Genomic DNA, 23,125 nt, shown 5'->3' on the forward strand with positions numbered 1-23,125 from the left:
TTGCACCATTTTTGTGTCACTTTTAACATGGCTATGTAACTCAAAGAAACAAAATCTAAATTTGCCAAGCACACATGGGGGCGTATTTACAAGGACCTTGCACCACGGGGAAATGACTTAAATTAAAATGGGGAAAATAACGTCAAAGTGACTCAAAGGCCTTGTAAATATGCCCCAAGCAGCCTATAAAACTCTAGCAGTACATTTCAAGAAACCTAATTGACTTCAAGAAACGTTTTTAAACACATGAAGTAAACTAATTATTCACCCACATTCATGGGGAAGTGACTTAAAATGCCCTAACACACATGAAAGCGTATTGTTAAGGGCCTTGCACCATTTTTGCGTCACTTTTAACATGGCTATGTAACTCAAAGAAACAAAATCTAAATTTGCCAAGGACACATGGGGGCGTATTTAAAAGGACCTTGCACCACAGGAAAATGACTTAAATTAAAATGGGGAAAATAACGTCAAAGTGACTCAAAGGCCTTGTAAATATGCCCCAAGCAGCCTATGAAACTCTAGCAGTACATTTCAAGAAACCTAATTGACTTCAAAAAACGTTTTTAAACACATGAAGTAAACTAATTATTCACCCACATTCATGGGGAAGTGACTTAAAATGCCCTAACACACATGAAAGCGTATTTTTAAGGGCCTTGCACCATTTTTGCGTCACTTTTAACATGGCTATGTAACTCAAAGAAACAAAATCTAAATTTGTCAAGGACACATGGGGGCGTATTTACAAGGACCTTGCACCACGGGAAAATGCCTTAAATTAAAATGGGGAAAATAACATCAAAGTGACTCAAAGGCCTTGTAAATATGCCCCAAGCAGCCTATGAAACTCTAGCAGTACATATCAAGAAACTTAAATGGCTACAAGAAACGTTTTTAAACACATCAAGTAAACCAATTATTCAACCACAATCATGGGGAAGTGACTTAAAATGCCCTAACACACATGAAAGCGTATTTTTAAGGCCCTTGCACCATTTTTGCGTCACTTTTAACATGGCTATGTAACTTAAAGAAACAAAATCTAAATTTGCCTAGCACACATGGGGGCGTATTTACAAGGACCGTGCACCACGGGGAAATGTCTTAAATTAAAATGGGAAAAATAACATCAAAGTGACTCAAAGTCCTTCTAAATATGCCCCAGGCAGCCTATGAAACTCTAGCAGTACATATCAAGAAACCTAATTGACTTAAAAAAACGTTTTTAAACACATCAAATAAACCAATTATTTTCCCACATTCATGAGGAAGTGACTTAAAATGCCCTAACACACATGAAAGCGTATTTTTAGGGCCCTTGCACCATTTTTGCGTCACTTTTAACATGGCTATGTAACTCAAAGAAACAAAGTCTAAATTTGCCAAGCACACATGGGGGCGTATTTACAAGGACTTTGCACCACGGGGAAATGTCTTAAATTAAAATGGGGAAAATAACCTCAAAGTGACTCAAAGGCCTTGTAAATATGCCTCAAGCAGCCTATGAAACTCTAGCAGTACATATCAAGAAACCTAATTGATTTCAAAAAACGTTTTTAAACACATCAAGTAAATCACGTATTTACCCACATTCATGGGGAAGTGACTTAAAATGCCCTAACACACATGAAAGCGTATTTTTAAGGCCCTTCCACCACTTTTGCGTCACTTTTAACATGGCTATGTAACTCAAAGAAACCAAATCTATTTGTAAAACACTTGACACAAAGCAACATTTTAAATACACAACTTTCTTCATAATTTTCTCCTTAAAGCATACTATTCTCTATTTAAATTAAATGAATCTTTTCTCACCTTAGCAAATACTTTTTGAGTTTTAAAACAGTCTCAGACACACACCAATTTGTCTTTAGCAGAGCAAAGGGTATGCACTCCAGAGTCTGCAACCAACAAAGGCACAGAAATGCTGTAATTCATCACACATATATCTCATGTCACCCAATCAAAACTCTTCCCTCACTTTTTTCAAATCAACACACTTCCCCCTTCTGCCCTTTCTGCCTTTTTTCCATAGCAATTCAGAAAAGGGGGTGGTGATGAACAGAGTGTCTGAATTAAGCAGACCACTCTTACCCAGTCCAAAGATCAGGGCTTGATCCATCACCGTTATTTAGCTCACTGCCCCATCCCAGCTCAGAACCTGGCTATATGCAAATTAGTCTGTCCCTGGCCCAGTGCATCATGGGAACAGGGCAGACCAAACTACCAAGCCAATTCTTCACCAGAAAGGAAACAAGCTTCCGGGGACCGGTTTCTGCCATTTCAGGCGTCGTCGGCCCGGCTTGCTTGAATCCTGATGGAGCAGTGAGCAAGGGACTCATGTCTGAGTATACCCTGCCACACCTATAGTGGCCAAAAACGATTCAGAAAAGGGGGTGGTGATGAACAGAGTGTCTGAATTAAGCAGACCACTCTTACCCAGTCCAAATATCAGGGCTTGATCCATCACCGTTATTTAGCTCACTGCCCCATCCCAGCTCAGAACCTGGCTATATGCAAATTAGTTTGTCCCTGGCCCAGTGCATCAAAGGAACAGGGCAGACCAAACTACCAAGCCAATTCTTCACCAGAAAGGAAACAAGCTTCCGGGGACCGGTTTCTGCCATTTCAGGCGTCGTCCGCCCGGCTTGCTTGAATCCTGATGGAGCAGTGAGCAAGGGACTCATGTCTGAGTATACCCTGCCACACCTATAGTGGCCAAAAACGATTCAGAAAAGGGGGTGGTGATGAACAGAGTGTCTGAATTAAGCAGACCACTCTTACCCAGTCCAAAGATCAGGGCTTGATCCATCACCGTTATTTAGCTCACTGCCCCATCCCAGCTCAGAACCTGGCTATATGCAAATTAGTCTGACCCTGGCCCAGTGCATCATGGGAACAGAGCAGACCAAACTACCAAGCCAATTCTTCACCAAAAAGGAAACAAGCTTCCGGGGACCCGTTTCTGCCATTTCAGGCGTCGCCGGCCCGGCTTGCTTGAATCCTGACGGAGCAGTGAGCAAGGGACTCATTTCTGAGTATACCCTGCCACACCTATAGTGGCCAAAAACGATTCAGAAAAGGGGGTGGTGATGAACAGAGTGTCTGAATTAAGCAGACCACTCTTACCCAGTCCAAAGATCAGGGCTTGATCCATCACCGTTATTTAGCTCACTGCCCCATCCCAGCTCAGAACCTGGCTATATGCAAATTAGTCTGTCCCTGGCCCAGTGCATCATGGGAACAGGGCAGACCAAACTACCAAGCCAATTCTTCACCAGAAAGGAAACAAGCTTCCGGGGACCGGTTTCTGCCATTTCAGGCGTCGTCGGCCCGGCTTGCTTGAATCCTGATGGAGCAGTGAGCAAGGGACTCATGTCTGAGTATACCCTGCCACACCTATAGTGGCCAAAAACGATTCAGAAAAGGGGGTGGTGATGAACAGAGTGTCTGAATTAAGCAGACCACTCTTACCCAGTCCAAATATCAGGGCTTGATCCATCACCGTTATTTAGCTCACTGCCCCATCCCAGCTCAGAACCTGGCTATATGCAAATTAGTTTGTCCCTGGCCCAGTGCATCAAAGGAACAGGGCAGACCAAACTACCAAGCCAATTCTTCACCAGAAAGGAAACAAGCTTCCGGGGACCGGTTTCTGCCATTTCAGGCGTCGTCCGCCCGGCTTGCTTGAATCCTGATGGAGCAGTGAGCAAGGGACTCATGTCTGAGTATACCCTGCCACACCTATAGTGGCCAAAAACGATTCAGAAAAGGGGGTGGTGATGAACAGAGTGTCTGAATTAAGCAGACCACTCTTACCCAGTCCAAAGATCAGGGCTTGATCCATCACCGTTATTTAGCTCACTGCCCCATCCCAGCTCAGAACCTGGCTATATGCAAATTAGTCTGACCCTGGCCCAGTGCATCATGGGAACAGAGCAGACCAAACTACCAAGCCAATTCTTCACCAAAAAGGAAACAAGCTTCCGGGGACCCGTTTCTGCCATTTCAGGCGTCGCCGGCCCGGCTTGCTTGAATCCTGACGGAGCAGTGAGCAAGGGACTCATTTCTGAGTATACCCTGCCACACCTATAGTGGCCAAAAACGATTCAGAAAAGGGGGTGGTGATGAACAGAGTGTCTGAATTAAGCAGACCACTCTTACCCAGTCCAAAGATCAGGGCTTGATCCATCACCGTTATTTAGCTCACTGCCCCATCCCAGCTCAGAACCTGGCTATATGCAAATTAGTCTGTCCCTGGCCCAGTGCATCATGGGAACAGGGCAGACCAAACTACCAAGCCAATTCTTCACCAGAAAGGAAACAAGCTTCCGGGGACCGGTTTCTGCCATTTCAGGCGTCGTCGGCCCGGCTTGCTTGAATCCTGATGGAGCAGTGAGCAAGGGACTCATGTCTGAGTATACCCTGCCACACCTATAGTGGCCAAAAACACTTCAGAAAAGGAGGTGGTGATGAACAGAGTGTCTGAATTAAGCAGACCACTCTTACCCAGTCCAAAGATCAGGGCTTGATCCATCACCGTTATTTAGCTCACTGCCCCATCCCAGCTCAGAACCTGGCTATATGCAAATTAGTCTGTCCCTGGCCCAGTGCATCATGGGAACAGGGCAGACCAAACTACCAAGCCAATTCTTCACCAGAAAGGAAACAAGCTTCCGGGGACCGGTTTCTGCCATTTCAGGCGTCGTCGGCCCGGCTTGCTTGAATCCTGATGGAGCAGTGAGCAAGGGACTCATGTCTGAGTATACCCTGCCACACCTATAGTGGCCAAAAACGATTCAGAAAAGGGGGTGGTGATGAACAGAGTGTCTGAATTAAGCAGACCACTCTTACCCAGTCCAAAGATCAGGGCTTGATCCATCACCGTTATTTAGCTCACTGCCCCATCCCAGCTCAGAACCTGGCTATATGCAAATTAGTCTGTCCCTGGCCCAGTGCATCATGGGAACAGGGCAGACCAAACTACCAAGCCAATTCTTCACCAGAAAGGAAACAAGCTTCCGGGGACCAGTTTCTGCCATTTCAGGCGTCATCGGCCCGGCTTGCTTGAATCCTGACGGAGCAGTGAGCAAGGGACTCATTTCTGAGTATACCCTGCCACACCTATAGTGGCCAAAAACGATTCAGAAAAGGGGGTGGTGATGAACAGAGTGTCTGAATTAAGCAGACCACTCTTACCCAGTCCAAAGATCAGGGCTTGATCCATCACCGTTATTTAGCTCACTGCCCCATCCCAGCTCAGAACCTGGCTATATGCAAATTAGTCTGTCCCTGGCCCAGTGCATCATGGGAACAGGGCAGACCAAACTACCAAGCCAATTCTTCACCAGAAAGGAAACAAGCTTCCGGGGACCGGTTTCTGCCATTTCAGGCGTCGTCGGCCCGGCTTGCTTGAATCCTGATGGAGCAGTGAGCAAGGGACTCATGTCTGAGTATACCCTGCCACACCTATAGTGGCCAAAAACACTTCAGAAAAGGAGGTGGTGATGAACAGAGTGTCTGAATTAAGCAGACCACTCTTACCCAGTCCAAAGATCAGGGCTTGATCCATCACCGTTATTTAGCTCACTGCCCCATCCCAGCTCAGAACCTGGCTATATGCAAATTAGTCTGTCCCTGGCCCAGTGCATCATGGGAACAGGGCAGACCAAACTACCAAGCCAATACTTCACCAGAAAGGAAACAAGCTTCCGGGGACCGGTTTCTGCCATTTCAGGCGTCGTCGGCCCGGCTTGCTTGAATCCTGATGGAGCAGTGAGCAAGGGACTCATGTCTGAGTATACCCTGCCACACCTATAGTGGCCAAAAACGATTCAGAAAAGGGGGTGGTGATGAACAGAGTGTCTGAATTAAGCAGACCACTCTTACCCAGTCCAAAGATCAGGGCTTGATCCATCACCGTTATTTAGCTCACTGCCCCATCCCAGCTCAGAACCTGGCTATATGCAAATTAGTCTGACCCTGGCCCAGTGCATCATGGGAACAGGGCAGACCAAACTACCAAGCCAATTCTTCACCAGAAAGGAAACAAGCTTCCGGGGACCGGTTTCTGCCATTTCAGGCGTCGTCGGCCCGGCTTGCTTGAATCCTGATGGAGCAGTGAGCAAGGGACTCATGTCTGAGTATACCCTGCCACACCTATAGTGGCCAAAAACGATTCAGAAAAGGGGGTGGTGATGAACAGAGTGTCTGAATTAAGCAGACCACTCTTACCCAGTCCAAAGATCAGGGCTTGATCCATCACCGTTATTTAGCTCACTGCCCCATCCCAGCTCAGAACTTGGCTATATGCAAATTAGTCTGTCCCTTACCCAGTGCATCATGGGAGCAGGGCAGACCAAACTACCAAGCCAATTCTTCACCAGAAAGGAAACAAGCTTCTGGGGACCGGTTTCTGCCATTTCAGGTGTCGTCGGCCCGGCTTGCTTGAATCCTGATGGAGCAGTGAGCAAGGGACTCATGTCTGAGTATACCCTGCCACACCTATAGTGGCCAAAAACGATTCAGAAAAGGGGGTGGTGATGAACAGAGTGTCTGAATTAAGCAGACCACTCTTACCCAGTCCAAAGATCAGGGCTTGATCCATCACCGTTATTTAGCTCACTGCCCCATCCCAGCTCAGAACCTGGCTATATGCAAATTAGTCTGTCCCTGGCCCAGTGCATCATGGGAACAGGGCAGACCAAACTACCAAGCCAATTCTTCACCAGAAAGGAAACAAGCTTCCGGGGACCGGTTTCTGCCATTTCAGGCGTCGTCGGCCCGGCTTGCTTGAATCCTGATGGAGCAGTGAGCAAGGGACTCATGTCTGAGTATACCCTGCCACACCTATAGTGGCCAAAAACGATTCAGAAAAGGGGGTGGTGATGAACAGAGTGTCTGAATTAAGCAGACCACTCTTACCCAGTCCAAAGATCAGGGCTTGGTCCATCACCGTTATTTAGCTCACTGCCCCATCCCAGCTCAGAACCTGGCTATATGCAAATTAGTCTGTCCCTGGCCCAGTGCATCATGGGAACAGGGCAGACCAAACAACCAAGCCAATTCTTCACCAGAAAGGAAACAAGCTTCCGGGAACCGGTTTCTGCCATTTCAGGCGTCGTCGGCCCGGCTTGCTTGAATCCTGATGGAGCAGTGAGCAAGGGACTCATGTCTGAGTATACCCTGCCACACCTATAGTGGCCAAAAACGATTCAGAAAAGGGGGTGGTGATGAACAGAGTGTCTGAATTAAGCAGACCACTCTTACCCAGTCCAAAGATCAGGGCTTGATCCATTACCGTTATTTAGCTCACTGCCCCATCCCAGCTCAGAACCTGGCTATATGCAAATTAGTCTGTCCCTGGCCCAGTGCATCATGGGAACAGGGCAGACCAAACAACCAAGCCAATTCTTCACCAGAAAGGAAACAAGCTTCCGGGAACCGGTTTCTGCTATTTCAGGCGTCGTCGGCCCGGCTTGCTTGAATCCTGATGGAGCAGTGAGCAAGGGACTCATGTCTGAGTATACCCTGCCACACCTATAGTGGCCAAAAACGATTCAGAAAAGGGGGTGGTGATGAACAGAGTGTCTGAATTAAGCAGACCACTCTTACCCAGTCCAAAGATCAGGGCTTTATCCATTACCGTTATTTAGCTCACTGCCCCATCCCAGCTCAGAACCTGGCTATATGCAAATTAGTCTGTCCCTGGCCCAGTGCATCATGGGAACAGGGCAGACCAAACTACCAAGCCAATTCTTCACCAGAAAGGAAACAAGCTTACGGGGACCAGTTTCTGCCATTTCAGGCGTCGTCGGCCCGGCTTGCTTGAATCCTGACGGAGCAGTGAGCAAGGGACTCATTTCTGAGTATACCCTGCCACACCTATAGTGGCCAAAAACGATTCAGAAAAGGAGGTGGTGATGAACAGAGTGTCTGAATTAAGCAGACCACTCTTACCCAGTCCAAAGATCAGGGCTTGATCCATCACCGTTATTTAGCTCACTGCCCCATCCCAGCTCAGAACCTGGCTATATGCAAATTAGTCTGTCCCTGGCCCAGTGCATCATGGGAACAGGGCAGACCAAACTACCAAGCCAATTCTTCACCAGAAAGGAAACAAGCTTCCGGGGACCGGTTTCTGCCATTTCAGGCGTCGTCCGCCCGGTTTGCTTGAATCCTGATGGAGCAGTGAGCAAGGGACTCATGTCTGAGTATACCCTGCCACACCTATAGTGGCCAAAAACGATTCAGAAAAGGGGGTGGTGATGAACAGAGTGTCTGAATTAAGCAGACCACTCTTACCCAGTCCAAAGATCAGGGCTTGATCCATCACCGTTATTTAGCTCACTGCCCCATCCCAGCTCAGAACCTGGCTATATGCAAATTAGTCTGTCCCTGGCCCAGTGCATCATGGGAGCAGGGCAGACCAAACTACCAAGCCAATTCTTCACCAGAAAGGAAACAAGCTTCTGGGGACCGGTTTCTGCCATTTCAGGCGTCATCGGCCCGGCTTGCTTGAATCCTGATGGAGCAGTGAGCAAGGGACTCAATCTGAGTATACCCTGCCACACCTATAGTGGCCAAAAACGATTCAGAAAAGGGGGTGGTGATGAACAGAGTGTCTGAATTAAGCAGACCACTCTTACCCAGTCCAAAGATCAGGGCTTGATCCATCACCGTTATTTAGCTCACTGCCCCATCCCAGCTCAGAACCTGGCTATATGCAAATTAGTCTGTCCCTGGCCCAGTGCATCATGGGAACAGGACAGACCAAACTACCAAGCCAATTCTTCACCAGAAAGGAAACAAACTTCCGGGGACCGGTTTCTGCCATTTCAGGCGTCGTCCGCCCGGCTTGCTTGAATCCTGATGGAGCAGTGAGCAAGGGACTCATGTCTGAGTTTACCCTGCCACACCTATAGTGGCCAAAAACGATTCAGAAAAGGGGGTGGTGATGAACAGAGTGTCTGAATTAAGCAGACCACTCTTACCCAGTCCAAAAATCAGGGCTTGATTCATCACCGTTATTTAGCTCACTGCCCCATCCCAGCTCAGAACCTGGCTATATGCAAATTAGTCTGTCCCTGCCCCAGTGCATCATGGGAACAGGGCAGACCAAACTACCAAGCCAATTCTTCACCAGAAAGGAAACAAGCTTCCGGGGACCGGTTTCTGCCATTTCAGGCGTCGTCGGCCCGGCTTGCTTGAATCCTGATGGAGCAGTGAGCAAGGGACTCATGTCTGAGTATACCCTGCCACACCTATAGTGGCCAAAAACGATTCAGAAAAGGGGGTGGTGATGAACAGAGTGTCTGAATTAAGCAGACCACTCTTACCCAGTCCAAAGATCAGGGCTTGATCCATCACCGTTATTTAGCTCACTGCCCCATCCCAGCTCAGAACCTGGCTATATGCAAATTAGTCTGTCCCTGGCCCAGTGCATCATGGGAACAGGGCAGACCAAACTACCAAGCCAATTCTTCACCAGAAAGGAAACAAGCTTCCGGGGACCGGTTTCTGCCATTTCAGGCGTTGTCGGCCCGGCTTGCTTGAATCCTGATGGAGCAGTGAGCAAGGGACTCATGTCTGAGTATACCCTGCCACACCTATAGTGGCCAAAAACGATTCAGAAAAGGGGGTGGTGATGAACAGAGTGTCTGAATTAAGCAGACCACTCTTACCCAGTCCAAAGATCAGGGCTTGATCCATCACCGTTATTTAGCTCACTGCCCCATCCCAGCTCAGAACCTGGCTATATGCAAATTAGTCTGACCCTGGCCAAGTGCATCATGGGAACAGGGCAGACCAAACTACCAAGCCAATTCTTCACCAGAAAGGAAACAAGCTTCCGGGGACCGGTTTCTGCCATTTCAGGCGTCGTCGGCCCGGCTTGCTTGAATCCTGATGGAGCAGTGAGCAAGGGACTCATGTCTGAGTATACCCTGCCACACCTATAGTGGCCAAAAACGATTCAGAAAAGGGGGTGGTGATGAACAGAGTGTCTGAATTAAGCAGACCACTCTTACCCAGTCCAAAGATCAGGGCTTGATCCATCACCGTTATTTAGCTCACTGCCCCATCCCAGCTCAGAACCTGGCTATATTCAAATTAGTCTGTCCCTGGCCCAGTGCATCATGGGAGCAGGGCAGACCAAACTACCAAGCCAATTCTTCACCAGAAAGGAAACAAGCTTCTGGGGACCGGTTTCTGCCATTTCAGGCGTCGTCGGCCCGGCTTGCTTGAATCCTGATGGAGCAGTGAGCAAGGGACTCATGTCTGAGTATACCCTGCCACACCTATAGTGGCCAAAAACGATTCAGAAAAGGGGGTGGTGATGAACAGAGTGTCTGAATTAAGCAGACCACTCTTACCCAGTCCAAAGATCAGGGCTTGATCCATCACCGTTATTTAGCTCACTGCCCCATCCCAGCTCAGAACCTGGCTATATGCAAATTAGTCTGTCCCTGGCCCAGTGCATCATGGGAACAGGGCAGACCAAACTACCAAGCCAATTCTTCACCAGAAAGGAAACAAGCTTCCGGGGACCGGTTTCTGCCATTTCAGGCGTCGTCGGCCCAGCTTGCTTGAATCCTGATGGAGCAGTGAGCAAGGGACTCATGTCTGAGTATACCCTGCCACACCTATAGTGGCCAAAAACGGTTCAGAAAAGGGGGTGGTGATGAACAGAGTGTCTGAATTAAGCAGACCACTCTTACCCAGTCCAAAGATCAGGGCTTGATCCATCACCGTTATTTAGCTCACTGCCCCATCCCAGCTCAGAACCTGGCTATATGCAAATTAGTCTGTCCCTGGCCCAGTGCATCATGGGAACAGGGCAGACCAAACTACCAAGCCAATTCTTCACCAGAAAGAAAACAAGCTTCCGGGGACCGGTTTCTGCCATTTCAGGCGTCGTCCGCCCGGCTTGCTTGAATCCTGATGGAGCAGTGAGCAAGGGACTCATGTCTGAGTATACCCTGCCACACCTATAGTGGCCAAAAACGATTCAGAAAAGGGGGTGGTGATGAACAGAGTGTCTGAATTAAGCAGACCACTCTTACCCAGTCCAAAGATCAGGGCTTGATCCATCACCGTTATTTAGCTCACTGTCCCATCCCAGCTCAGAACCTGGCTATATGCAAATTAGTCTGTCCCTGCCCCAGTGCATCATGGGAACAGGGCAGACCAAACTACCAAGCCAATTCTTCACCAGAAAGGAAACAAGCTTCCGGGGACCGGTTTCTGCCATTTCAGGCGTCGTCGGCCCGGCTTGCTTGAATCCTGATGGAGCAGTGAGCAAGGGACTCATGTCTGAGTATACCCTGCCACACCTATAGTGGCCAAAAACGATTCAGAAAAGGGGGTGGTGATGAACAGAGTGTCTGAATTAAGCAGACCACTCTTACCCAGTCCAAAGATCAGGGCTTGATCCATCACCGTTATTTAGCTCACTGCCCCATCCCAGCTCAGAACCTGGCTATATGCAAATTAGTCTGACCCTGGCCCAGTGCATCATGGGAACAGGGCAGACCAAACTACCAAGCCAATTCTTCACCAGAAAGGAAACAAGCTTCCGGGGACCGGTTTCTGCCATTTCAGGCGTCGTCGGCCCGGCTTGCTTGAATCCTGATGGAGCAGTGAGCAAGGGACTCATGTCTGAGTATACCCTGCCACACCTATAGTGGCCAAAAACGATTCAGAAAAGGGGGTGGTGATGAACAGAGTGTCTGAATTAAGCAGACCACTCTTACCCAGTCCAAAGATCAGGGCTTGATCCATCACCGTTATTTAGCTCACTGCCCCATCCCAGCTCAGAACCTGGCTATATTCAAATTAGTCTGTCCCTGGCCCAGTGCATCATGGGAGCAGGGCAGACCAAACTACCAAGCCAATTCTTCACCAGAAAGGAAACAAGCTTCTGGGGACCGGTTTCTGCCATTTCAGGCGTCGTCGGCCCGGCTTGCTTGAATCCTGATGGAGCAGTGAGCAAGGGACTCATGTCTGAGTGTACCCTGCCACACCTATAGTGGCCAAAAACGATTCAGAAAAGGGGGTGGTGATGAACAGAGTGTCTGAATTAAGCAGACCACTCTTACCCAGTCTAAAGATCAGGGCTTGATCCATCACCGTTATTTAGCTCACTGCCCCATCCCAGCTCAGAACCTGGCTATATGCAAATTAGTCTGTCCCTGGCCCAGTGCATCATGGGAACAGGGCAGACCAAACTACCAAGCCAATTCTTCACCAGAAAGGAAACAAGCTTCCGGGGACCGGTTTCTGCCATTTCAGGCGTCGTCGGCCCGGCTTGCTTGAATCCTGATGGAGCAGTGAGCAAGGGACTCATGTCTGAGTATACCCTGCCACACCTATAGTGGCCAAAAACGATTCAGAAAAGGGGGTGGTGATGAACAGAGTGTCTGAATTAAGCAGACCACTCTTACCGAGTCCAAAGATCAGGGCTTGATCCATCACCGGTATTTAGCTCACTGCCCCATCCCAGCTCAGAACCTGGCTATATGCAAATTAGTCTGTCCCTGGCCCAGTGCATCATGGGAACAGGGCAGACCAAACTACCAAGCCAATTCTTCACCAGAAAGGAAACAAGCTTCCGGGGACCGGTTTCTGCCATTTCAGGCGTCGTCGGCCCGGCTTGCTTGAATCCTGATGGAGCAGTGAGCAAGGGACTCATGTCTGAGTATACCCTGCCACACCTATAGTGGCCAAAAACGATTCAGAAAAGGGGGTGGTGATGAACAGAGTGTCTGAATTAATCAGACCACTCTTACCCAGTCCAAAGATCAGGGCTTGATCCATCACCGTTATTTAGCTCACTGCCCCATCCCAGCTCAGATCCTGGCTATATGCAAATTAGTCTGTCCCTGGCCCAGTGCATCATGGGAACAGGGCAGACCAAACTACCAAGCCAATTCTTCACCAGAAAGGAAACAAGCTTCCGGGGACCGGTTTCTGCCATTTCAGGCGTCGTCGGCCCGGCTTGCTTGAATCCTGATGGAGCAGTGAGCAAGGGACTCATGTCTGAGTATACCCTGCCACACCTATAGTGGCCAAAAACGATTCAGAAAAGGGGGTGGTGATGAACAGAGTGACTGAATTAAGCAGACCACTCTTACCCAGTCCAAAGATCAGGGCTTGATCCATCACCGTTATTTAGCTCACTGCCCCATCCCAGCTCAGAACCTGGCTATATTCAAATTAGTCTGTCCCTGGCCCAGTGCATCATGGGAGCAGGGCAGACCAAACTACCAAGCCAATTCTTCACCAGAAAGGAAACAAGCTTCTGGGGACCGGTTTCTACCATTTCAGGCGTCGTCGGCCCGGCTTGCTTGAATCCTGATGGAGCAGTGAGCAAGGGACTCATGTCTGAGTATACCCTGCCACACCTATAGTGGCCAAAAACGATTCAGAAAAGGGGGTGGTGATGAACAGAGTGTCTGAATTAAGCAGACCACTCTTACCCAGTCCAAAGATCAGGGCTTGATCCATCACCGTTATTTAGCTCACTGTTCCATCCCAGCTCAGAACCTGGCTATATGTAAATTAGTCTGTCCCTGGTCCAGTGCATCATGGGAACAGGGCAGACCAAACTACCAAGCCAATTCTTCACCAGAAAGGAAACAAGCTTCCGGGGACCGGTTTCTGCCATTTCAGGCGTCGTCGGCCCGGCTTGCTTGAATCCTGATGGAGCCGTGAGCAAGGGACTCATGTCTGAGTATACCCTGCCACACCTATAGTGGCCAAAAACGATTCAGAAAAGGGGGTGGTGATGAACAGAGTGTCTGAATTAAGCAGACCACTCTTACCCAGTCCAAAGATCAGGGCTTGATCCATCACCGTTATTTAGCTCACTGCCCCATCCCAGCTCAGAACCTGGCTATATGCAAATTAGTCTGTCCCTGGCCCAGTGCATCATGGGAACAGGGCAGACCAAACTACCAAGCCAATTCTTCACCAGAAAGGAAACAAGCTTTCGGGGACCGGTTTCTGCCATTTCAGGCGTCGTCCACCCGGCTTGCTTGAATCCTGATGGAGCAGTGAGCAAGGGACTCATGTCTGAGTATACCCTGCCACACCTATAGTGGCCAAAAACGATTCAGAAAAGGGGGTGGTGATGAACAGAGTGTCTGAATTAAGCAGACCACTCTTACCCAGTCCAAAGATCAGGGCTTGATCCATCACCGTTATTTAGCTCACTGCCCCATCCCAGCTCAGAACCTGGCTATATGCAAATTAGTCTGTCCCTGCCCCAGTGCATCATGGGAACAGGGCAGACCAAACTACCAAGCCAATTCTTCACCAGAAAGGAAACAAGCTTCCGGGGACCGGTTTCTGCCATTTCAGGCGTCGTCGGCCCGGCTTGCTTGAATCCTGATGGAGCAGTGAGCAAGGGACTCATGTCTGAGTATACCCTGCCACACCTATAGTGGCCAAAAACGATTCAGAAAAGGGGGTGGTGATGAACAGAGTGTCTGAATTAAGCAGACCACTCTTACCGAGTCCAAAGATCAGGGCTTGATCCATCACCGGTATTTAGCTCACTGCCCCATCCCAGCTCAGAACCTGGCTATATGCAAATTAGTCTGTCCCTGGCCCAGTGCATCATGGGAACAGGGCAGACCAAACTACCAAGCCAATTCTTCACCAGAAAGGAAACAAGCTTCCGGGGACCGGTTTCTGCCATTTCAGGCGTCGTCGGCCCGGCTTGCTTGAATCCTGATGGAGCAGTGAGCAAGGGACTCATGTCTGAGTATACCCTGCCACACCTATAGTGGCCAAAAACGATTCAGAAAAGGGGGTGGTGATGAACAGAGTGTCTGAATTAATCAGACCACTCTTACCCAGTCCAAAGATCAGGGCTTGATCCATCACCGTTATTTAGCTCACTGCCCCATCCCAGCTCAGATCCTGGCTATATGCAAATTAGTCTGTCCCTGGCCCAGTGCATCATGGGAACAGGGCAGACCAAACTACCAAGCCAATTCTTCACCAGAAAGGAAACAAGCTTCCGGGGACCGGTTTCTGCCATTTCAGGCGTCGTCGGCCCGGCTTGCTTGAATCCTGATGGAGCAGTGAGCAAGGGACTCATGTCTGAGTATACCCTGCCACACCTATAGTGGCCAAAAACGATTCAGAAAAGGGGGTGGTGATGAACAGAGTGACTGAATTAAGCAGACCACTCTTACCCAGTCCAAAGATCAGGGCTTGATCCATCACCGTTATTTAGCTCACTGCCCCATCCCAGCTCAGAACCTGGCTATATTCAAATTAGTCTGTCCCTGGCCCAGTGCATCATGGGAGCAGGGCAGACCAAACTACCAAGCCAATTCTTCACCAGAAAGGAAACAAGCTTCTGGGGACCGGTTTCTACCATTTCAGGCGTCGTCGGCCCGGCTTGCTTGAATCCTGATGGAGCAGTGAGCAAGGGACTCATGTCTGAGTATACCCTGCCACACCTATAGTGGCCAAAAACGATTCAGAAAAGGGGGTGGTGATGAACAGAGTGTCTGAATTAAGCAGACCACTCTTACCCAGTCCAAAGATCAGGGCTTGATCCATCACCGTTATTTAGCTCACTGTTCCATCCCAGCTCAGAACCTGGCTATATGTAAATTAGTCTGTCCCTGGTCCAGTGCATCATGGGAACAGGGCAGACCAAACTACCAAGCCAATTCTTCACCAGAAAGGAAACAAGCTTCCGGGGACCGGTTTCTGCCATTTCAGGCGTCGTCGGCCCGGCTTGCTTGAATCCTGATGGAGCCGTGAGCAAGGGACTCATGTCTGAGTATACCCTGCCACACCTATAGTGGCCAAAAACGATTCAGAAAAGGGGGTGGTGATGAACAGAGTGTCTGAATTAAGCAGACCACTCTTACCCAGTCCAAAGATCAGGGCTTGATCCATCACCGTTATTTAGCTCACTGCCCCATCCCAGCTCAGAACCTGGCTATATGCAAATTAGTCTGTCCCTGGCCCAGTGCATCATGGGAACAGGGCAGACCAAACTACCAAGCCAATTCTTCACCAGAAAGGAAACAAGCTTTCGGGGACCGGTTTCTGCCATTTCAGGCGTCGTCCACCCGGCTTGCTTGAATCCTGATGGAGCAGTGAGCAAGGGACTCATGTCTGAGTATACCCTGCCACACCTATAGTGGCCAAAAACGATTCAGAAAAGGGGGTGGTGATGAACAGAGTGTCTGAATTAAGCAGACCACTCTTACCCAGTCCAAAGATCAGGGCTTGATCCATCACCGTTATTTAGCTCACTGCCCCATCCCAGCTCAGAACCTGGCTATATGCAAATTAGTCTGTCCCTGCCCCAGTGCATCATGGGAACAGGGCAGACCAAACTACCAAGCCAATTCTTCACCAGAAAGGAAACAAGCTTCCGGGGACCGGTTTCTGCCATTTCAGGCGTCGTCGGCCCGGCTTGCTTGAATCCTGATGGAGCAGTGAGCAAGGGACTCATGTCTGAGTATACCCTGCCACACCTATAGTGGCCAAAAACGATTCAGAAAAGGGGGTGGTGATGAACAGAGTGTCTGAATTAAGCAGACCACTCTTACCCAGTCCAAAGATCAGGGCTTGATCCATCACCGTTATTTAGCTCACTGCCCCATCCCAGCTCAGAACCTGGCTATATGCAAATTAGTCTGTCCCTGGCCCAGTGCATCATGGGAACAGGGCAGACCAAACTACCAAGCCAATTCTTCACCAGAAAGGAAACAAGCTTCCGGGGACCGGTTTCTGCCATTTCAGGCGTCGTCGGCCCGTCTTGCTTGAATCCTGATGGAGCAGTGAGCAAGGGACTCATGTCTGAGTATACCCTGCCACACCTATAGTGGCCAAAAACGATTCAGAAAAGGGGGTGGTGATGAACAGAGTGTCTGAATTAAGCAGACCACTCTTACCCAGTCCAAAGATCAGGGCTTGATCCATCACCGTTATTTAGCTCACTGCCCCATCCCAGCTCAGAACCTGGCTATATGCAAATTAGTCTGTCCCTGGCCCAGTGCATCATGGGAACAGGGCAGACCAAACTACCAAGCCAATTCTTCACCAGAAAGGAAACAAGCTTCCGGGGACCGGTTTCTGCCATTTCAGGCGTCGTCGGCCCGGCTTGCTTGAATCCTGATGGAGCAGTGAGCAAGGGACTCATGTCTGAGTATACCCTGCCACACCTATAGTGGCCAAAAACGATTCAGAAAAGGGGGTGGTGATGAACAGAGTGTCTGAATTAAGCAGACCACTCTTACCCAGTCCAACGATCAGGGCTTGATCCATCACCGTTATTTAGCTCACTGCCCCATCCCAGCTCAGAACCTGGCTATATGCAAATTAGTCTGACCCTGGCCCAGTGCATCATGGGAACAGGGCAGACCAAACTACCAAGCCAATTCTTCACCAGAAAGGAAACAAGCTTCCGGGGACCGGTTTCTGCCATTTCAGGCGTCGTCGGCCCGGCTTGCTTGAATCCTGATGGAGCAGTGAGCAAGGGACTCATGTCTGAGTATACCCTGCCACACCTATAGTGGCCAAAAACGATTCAGAAAAGGGGGTGGTGATGAACAGAGTGTCTGAATTAAGCAGACCACTCTTACCCAGTCCAAAGATCAGGGCTTGATCCATCACCGTTATTTAGCTCACTGCCCCATCCCAGCTCAGAACCTGGCTATATTCAAATTAGTCTGTCCCTGGCCCAGTGCATCATGGGAGCAGGGCAGACCAAACTACCAAGCCAATTCTTCACCAGAAAGGAAACAAGCTTCTGGGGACCGGTTTCTGCCATTTCAGGCGTCGTCGGCCCGGCTTGCTTGAATCCTGATGGAGCAGTGAGCAAGGGACTCATGTCTGAGTGTACCCTGCCACACCTATAGTGGCCAAAAACGATTCAGAAAAGGGGGTGGTGATGAACAGAGTGTCTGAATTAAGCAGACCACTCTTACCCAGTCCAAAGATCAGGGCTTGATCCATCACCGTTATTTAGCTCACTGCCCCATCCCAGCTCAGAACCTGGCTATATGCAAATTAGTCTGTCCCTGGCCCAGTGCATCATGGGAACAGGGCAGACCAAACTACCAAGCCAATTCTTCACCAGAAAGGAAACAAGCTTCCGGGGACCAGTTTCTGCCATTTCAGGCGTCGTCGGCCCGGCTTGCTTGAATCCTGATGGAGCAGTGAGCAAGGGACTCATGTCTGAGTATACCCTGCCACACCTATAGTGGCCAAAAACGATTCAGAAAAGGGGGTGGTGATGAACAGAGTGTCTGAATTAAGCAGACCACTCTTACCGAGTCCAAAGATCAGGGCTTGATCCATCACCGTTATTTAGCTCACTGCCCCATCCCAGCTCAGAACCTGGCTATATGCAAATTAGTCTGTCCCTGGCCCAGTGCATCATGGGAACAGGGCAGACCAAACTATCAAGCCAATTCTTCACCAGAAAGGAAACAAGCTTCCGGGGACCGGTTTCTGCCATTTCAGGCGTCGTCGGCCCGGCTTGCTTGAATCCTGATGGAGCAGTGAGCAAGGGACTCATGTCTGAGTATACCCTGCCACACCTATAGTGGCCAAAAACGATTCAGAAAAGGGGGTGGTGATGAACAGAGTGTCTGAATTAAGCAGACCACTCTTACCCAGTCCAAAGATCAGGGCTTGATCCATCACCGGTATTTAGCTCACTGCCCCATCCCAGCTCAGAACCTGGCTATATGCAAATTAGTCTGTCCCTGGCCCAGTGCATCATGGGAACAGGGCAGACCAAACTACCAAGCCAATTCTTCACCAGAAAGGAAACAAGCTTCCGGGGACCGGTTTCTGCCATTTCAGGCGTCGTCGGCCCGGCTTGCTTGAATCCTGATGGAGCAGTGAGCAAGGGACTCATGTCTGAGTATACCCTGCCACACCTATAGTGGCCAAAAACGATTCAGAAAAGGGGGTGGTGATGAACAGAGTGTCTGAATTAAGCAGACCACTCTTACCCAGTCCAAAGATCAGGGCTTGATCCATCACCGTTATTTAGCTCACTGCCCCATCCCAGCTCAGAACCTGGCTATATGCAAATTAGTCTGTCCCTGGCCCAGTGCATCATGGGAACAGGGCAGACCAAACTACCAAGCCAATTCTTCACCAGAAAGGAAACAAGCTTCCGGGGACCGGTTTCTGCCATTTCAGGCGTCGTCCGCCCGGCTTGCTTGAATCCTGATGGAGCAGTGAGCAAGGGACTCATGTCTGAGTATACCCTGCCACACCTATAGTTGCCAAAAACGATTCAGAAAAGGGGGTGGTGATGAACAGAGTGTCTGAATTAAGCAGACCACTCTTACCCAGTCCAAAGATCAGGGCTTGATCCATCACCGTTATTTAGCTCACTGCCCCATCCCAGCTCAGAACCTGGCTATATTCAAATTAGTCTGTCCCTGGCCCAGTGCATCATGGGAGCAGGACAGACCAAACTACCAAGCCAATTCTTCACCAGAAAGGAAACAAGCTTCTGGGGACCGGTTTCTACCATTTCAGGCGTCGTCGGCCCGGCTTGCTTGAATCCTGATGGAGCAGTGAGCAAGGGACTCATGTCTGAGTATACCCTGCCACACCTATAGTGGCCAAAAACGATTCAGAAAAGGGGGTGGTGATGAACAGAGTGTCTGAATTAAGCAGACCACTCTTACCCAGTCCAAAGATCAGGGCTTGATCCATCACTGTTATTTAGCTCACTGCCCCATCCCAGCTCAGAACCTGGCTATATGTAAATTAGTCTGTCCCTGGCCCAGTGCATCATGGGAACAGGGCAGACCAAACTACCAAGCCAATTCTTCACCAGAAAGGAAACAAGCTTCCGGGGACCGGTTTCTGCCATTTCAGGCGTCGTCGGCCCGGCTTGCTTGAATCCTGATGGAGCAGTGAGCAAGGGACTCATGTCTGAGTATACCCTGCCACACTTATAGTGGCCAAAAACTATTCAGAAAAGGGGGTGGTGATGAACAGAGTGTCTGAATTAAGCAGACCACTCTTACCCAGTCCAAAGATCAGGGCTTGATCCATCACCGTTATTTAGCTCACTGCCCCATCCCAGCTCAGAACCTGGCTATATGCAAATTAGTCTGTCCCTGGCCCAGTGCATCATGGGAACAGGGCAGACCAAACTACCAAGCCAATTCTTCACCAGAAAGGAAACAAGCTTTCGGGGACCGGTTTCTGCCATTTCAGGCGTCGTCCGGCTGGCTTGCTTGAATCCTGATGGAGCAGTGAGCAAGGGACTCATGTCTGAGTATACCCTGCCACACCTATAGTGGCCAAAAACGATTCAGAAAAGGGGGTGGTGATGAACAGAGTGTCTGAATTAAGCAGACCACTCTTACCCAGTCCAAAGATCAGGGCTTGATCCATCACCGTTATTTAGCTCACTGCCCCATCCCAGCTCAGAACCTGGCTATATGCAAATTAGTCTGTCCCTGCCCCAGTGCATCATGGGAACAGGGCAGACCAAACTACCAAGCCAATTCTTCACCAGAAAGGAAACAAGCTTCCGGGGACCGGTTTCTGCCATTTCAGGCGTCGTCGGCCCGGCTTGCTTGAATCCTGATGGAGCAGTGAGCAAGGGACTCATGTCTGAGTATACCCTGCCACACCTATAGTGGCCAAAAACGATTCAGAAAAGGGGGTGGTGATGAACAGAGTGTCTGAATTAAGCAGACCACTCTTACCCAGTCCAAAGATCAGGGATTGATCCATCACCGTTATTTAGCTCACTGCCCCATCCCAGCTCAGAACCTGGCTATATGCAAATTAGTCTGTCCCTGGCCCAGTGCATCATGGGAACAGGGCAGACCAAACTACCAAGCCAATTCTTCACCAGAAAGGAAACAAGCTTCCGGGGACCGGTTTCTGCCATTTCAGGCGTCGTCGGCCCGTCTTGCTTGAATCCTGATGGAGCAGTGAGCAAGGGACTCATGTCTGAGTATACCCTGCCACACCTATAGTGGCCAAAAACGATTCAGAAAAGGGGGTGGTGATGAACAGAGTGTCTGAATTAAGCAGACCACTCTTACCCAGTCCAAAGATCAGGGCTTGATCCATCACCGTTATTTAGCTCACTGCCCCATCCCAGCTCAGAACCTGGCTATATGCAAATTACTCTGACCCTGGCCCAGTGCATCATGGGAACAGGGCAGACCAAACTACCAAGCCAATTCTTCACCAGAAAGGAAACATGCTTCCGGGGACCGGTTTCTGCCATTTCAGGCGTCGTCGGCCCGGCTTGCTTGAATCCTGATGGAGCAGTGAGCAAGGGACTCATGTCTGAGTATACCCTGCCACACCTATAGTGGCCAAAAACGATTCAGAAAAGGGGGTGGTGATGAACAGAGTGTCTGAATTAAGCAGACCACTCTTACCCAGTCCAAAGATCAGGGCTTGATCCATCACCGTTATTTAGCTCACTGCCCCATCCCAGCTCAGAACCTGGCTATATTCAAATTAGTCTGTCCCTGGCCCAGTGCATCATGGGAGCAGGGCAGACCAAACTACCAAGCCAATTCTTCACCAGAAAGGAAACAAGCTTCTGGGGACCGGTTTCTGCCATTTCAGGCGTCGTCGGCCCGGCTTGCTTGAATCCTGATGGAGCAGTGAGCAAGGGACTCATGTCTGAGTGTACCCTGCCACACCTATAGTGGCCAAAAACGATTCAGAAAAGGGGGTGGTGATGAACAGAGTGTCTGAATTAAGCAGACCACTCTTACCCAGTCCAAAGATCAGGGCTTGATCCATCACCGTTATTTAGCTCACTGCCCCATCCCAGCTCAGAACCTGGCTATATGCAAATTAGTCTGTCCCTGGCCCAGTGCATCATGGGAACAGGGCAGACCAAACTACCAAGCCAATTCTTCACCAGAAAGGAAACAAGCTTCCGGGGACCGGTTTCTGCCATTTCAGGCGTCGTCGGCCCGGCTTGCTTGAATCCTGATGGAGCAGTGAGCAAGGGACTCATGTCTGAGTATACCCTGCCACACCTATAGTGGCCAAAAACGATTCAGAAAAGGGGGTGGTGATGAACAGAGTGTCTGAATTAAGCAGACCACTCTTACCCAGTCCAAAGATCAGGGCTTGATCCATCACTGTTATTTAGCTCACTGCCCCATCCCAGCTCAGAACCTGGCTATATGCAAATTAGTCTGTCCCTGGCCCAGTGCATCATGGGAAAAGGGCAGACCAAACTACCAAGCCAATTCTTCACCAGAAAGGAAACAAGCTTCCGGGGACCGGTTTCTGCCATTTCAGGCGTTGTCGGCCCGGCTTGCTTGAATCCTGATGGAGCAGTGAGCAAGGGACTCATGTCTGAGTATACCCTGCCACACCTATAGTGGCCAAAAACGATTCAGAAAAGGGGGTGGTGATGAACAGAGTGTCTGAATTAAGCAGACCACTCTTACCCAGTCCAAAGATCAGGGCTTGATCCATCACCTTTATTTAGCTCACTGCCCCATCCCAGCTCAGAACCTGGCTATATGCAAATTAGTCTGTCCCTGGCCCAGTGCATCATGGGAGCAGGGCAGACCAAACTACCAAGCCAATTCTTCACCAGAAAGGAAACAAGCCTCTGGGGACCGGTTTCTGCCATTTCAGGCGTCGTCGGCCCGGCTTGCTTGAATCCTGATGGAGCAGTGAGCAAGGGACTCATGTCTTAGTATACCCTGCCACACCTATAGTGGCCAAAAACGATTCAGAAAAGGGGGTGGTGATGAACAGAGTGTCTGAATTAAGCAGACCACTCTTACCCAGTCCAAAGATCAGGGCTTGATCCATCACCGTTATTTAGCTCACTGCCCCATCCCAGCTCAGAACCTGGCTATATGCAAATTAGTCTGTCCCTGGCCCAGTGCATCATGGGAACAGGGCAGACCAAACTACCAAGCCAATTCTTCACCAGAAAGGAAACAAGCTTCCGGGGACCGGTTTCTGCCATTTCAGGCGTCGTCGGCCCGGCTTGCTTGAATCCTGATGGAGCAGTGAGCAAGGGACTCATGTCTGAGTATACCCTGCCACACCTATAGTGGCCAAAAACGATTCAGAAAAGGGGGTGGTGATGAACAGAGTGTCTGAA

The sequence above is a fragment of the Lissotriton helveticus genome, chromosome 7 (assembly GCF_964261635.1).
Source record: "Lissotriton helveticus chromosome 7, aLisHel1.1, whole genome shotgun sequence".
NCBI lineage: Eukaryota > Metazoa > Chordata > Amphibia > Caudata > Salamandridae > Lissotriton > Lissotriton helveticus.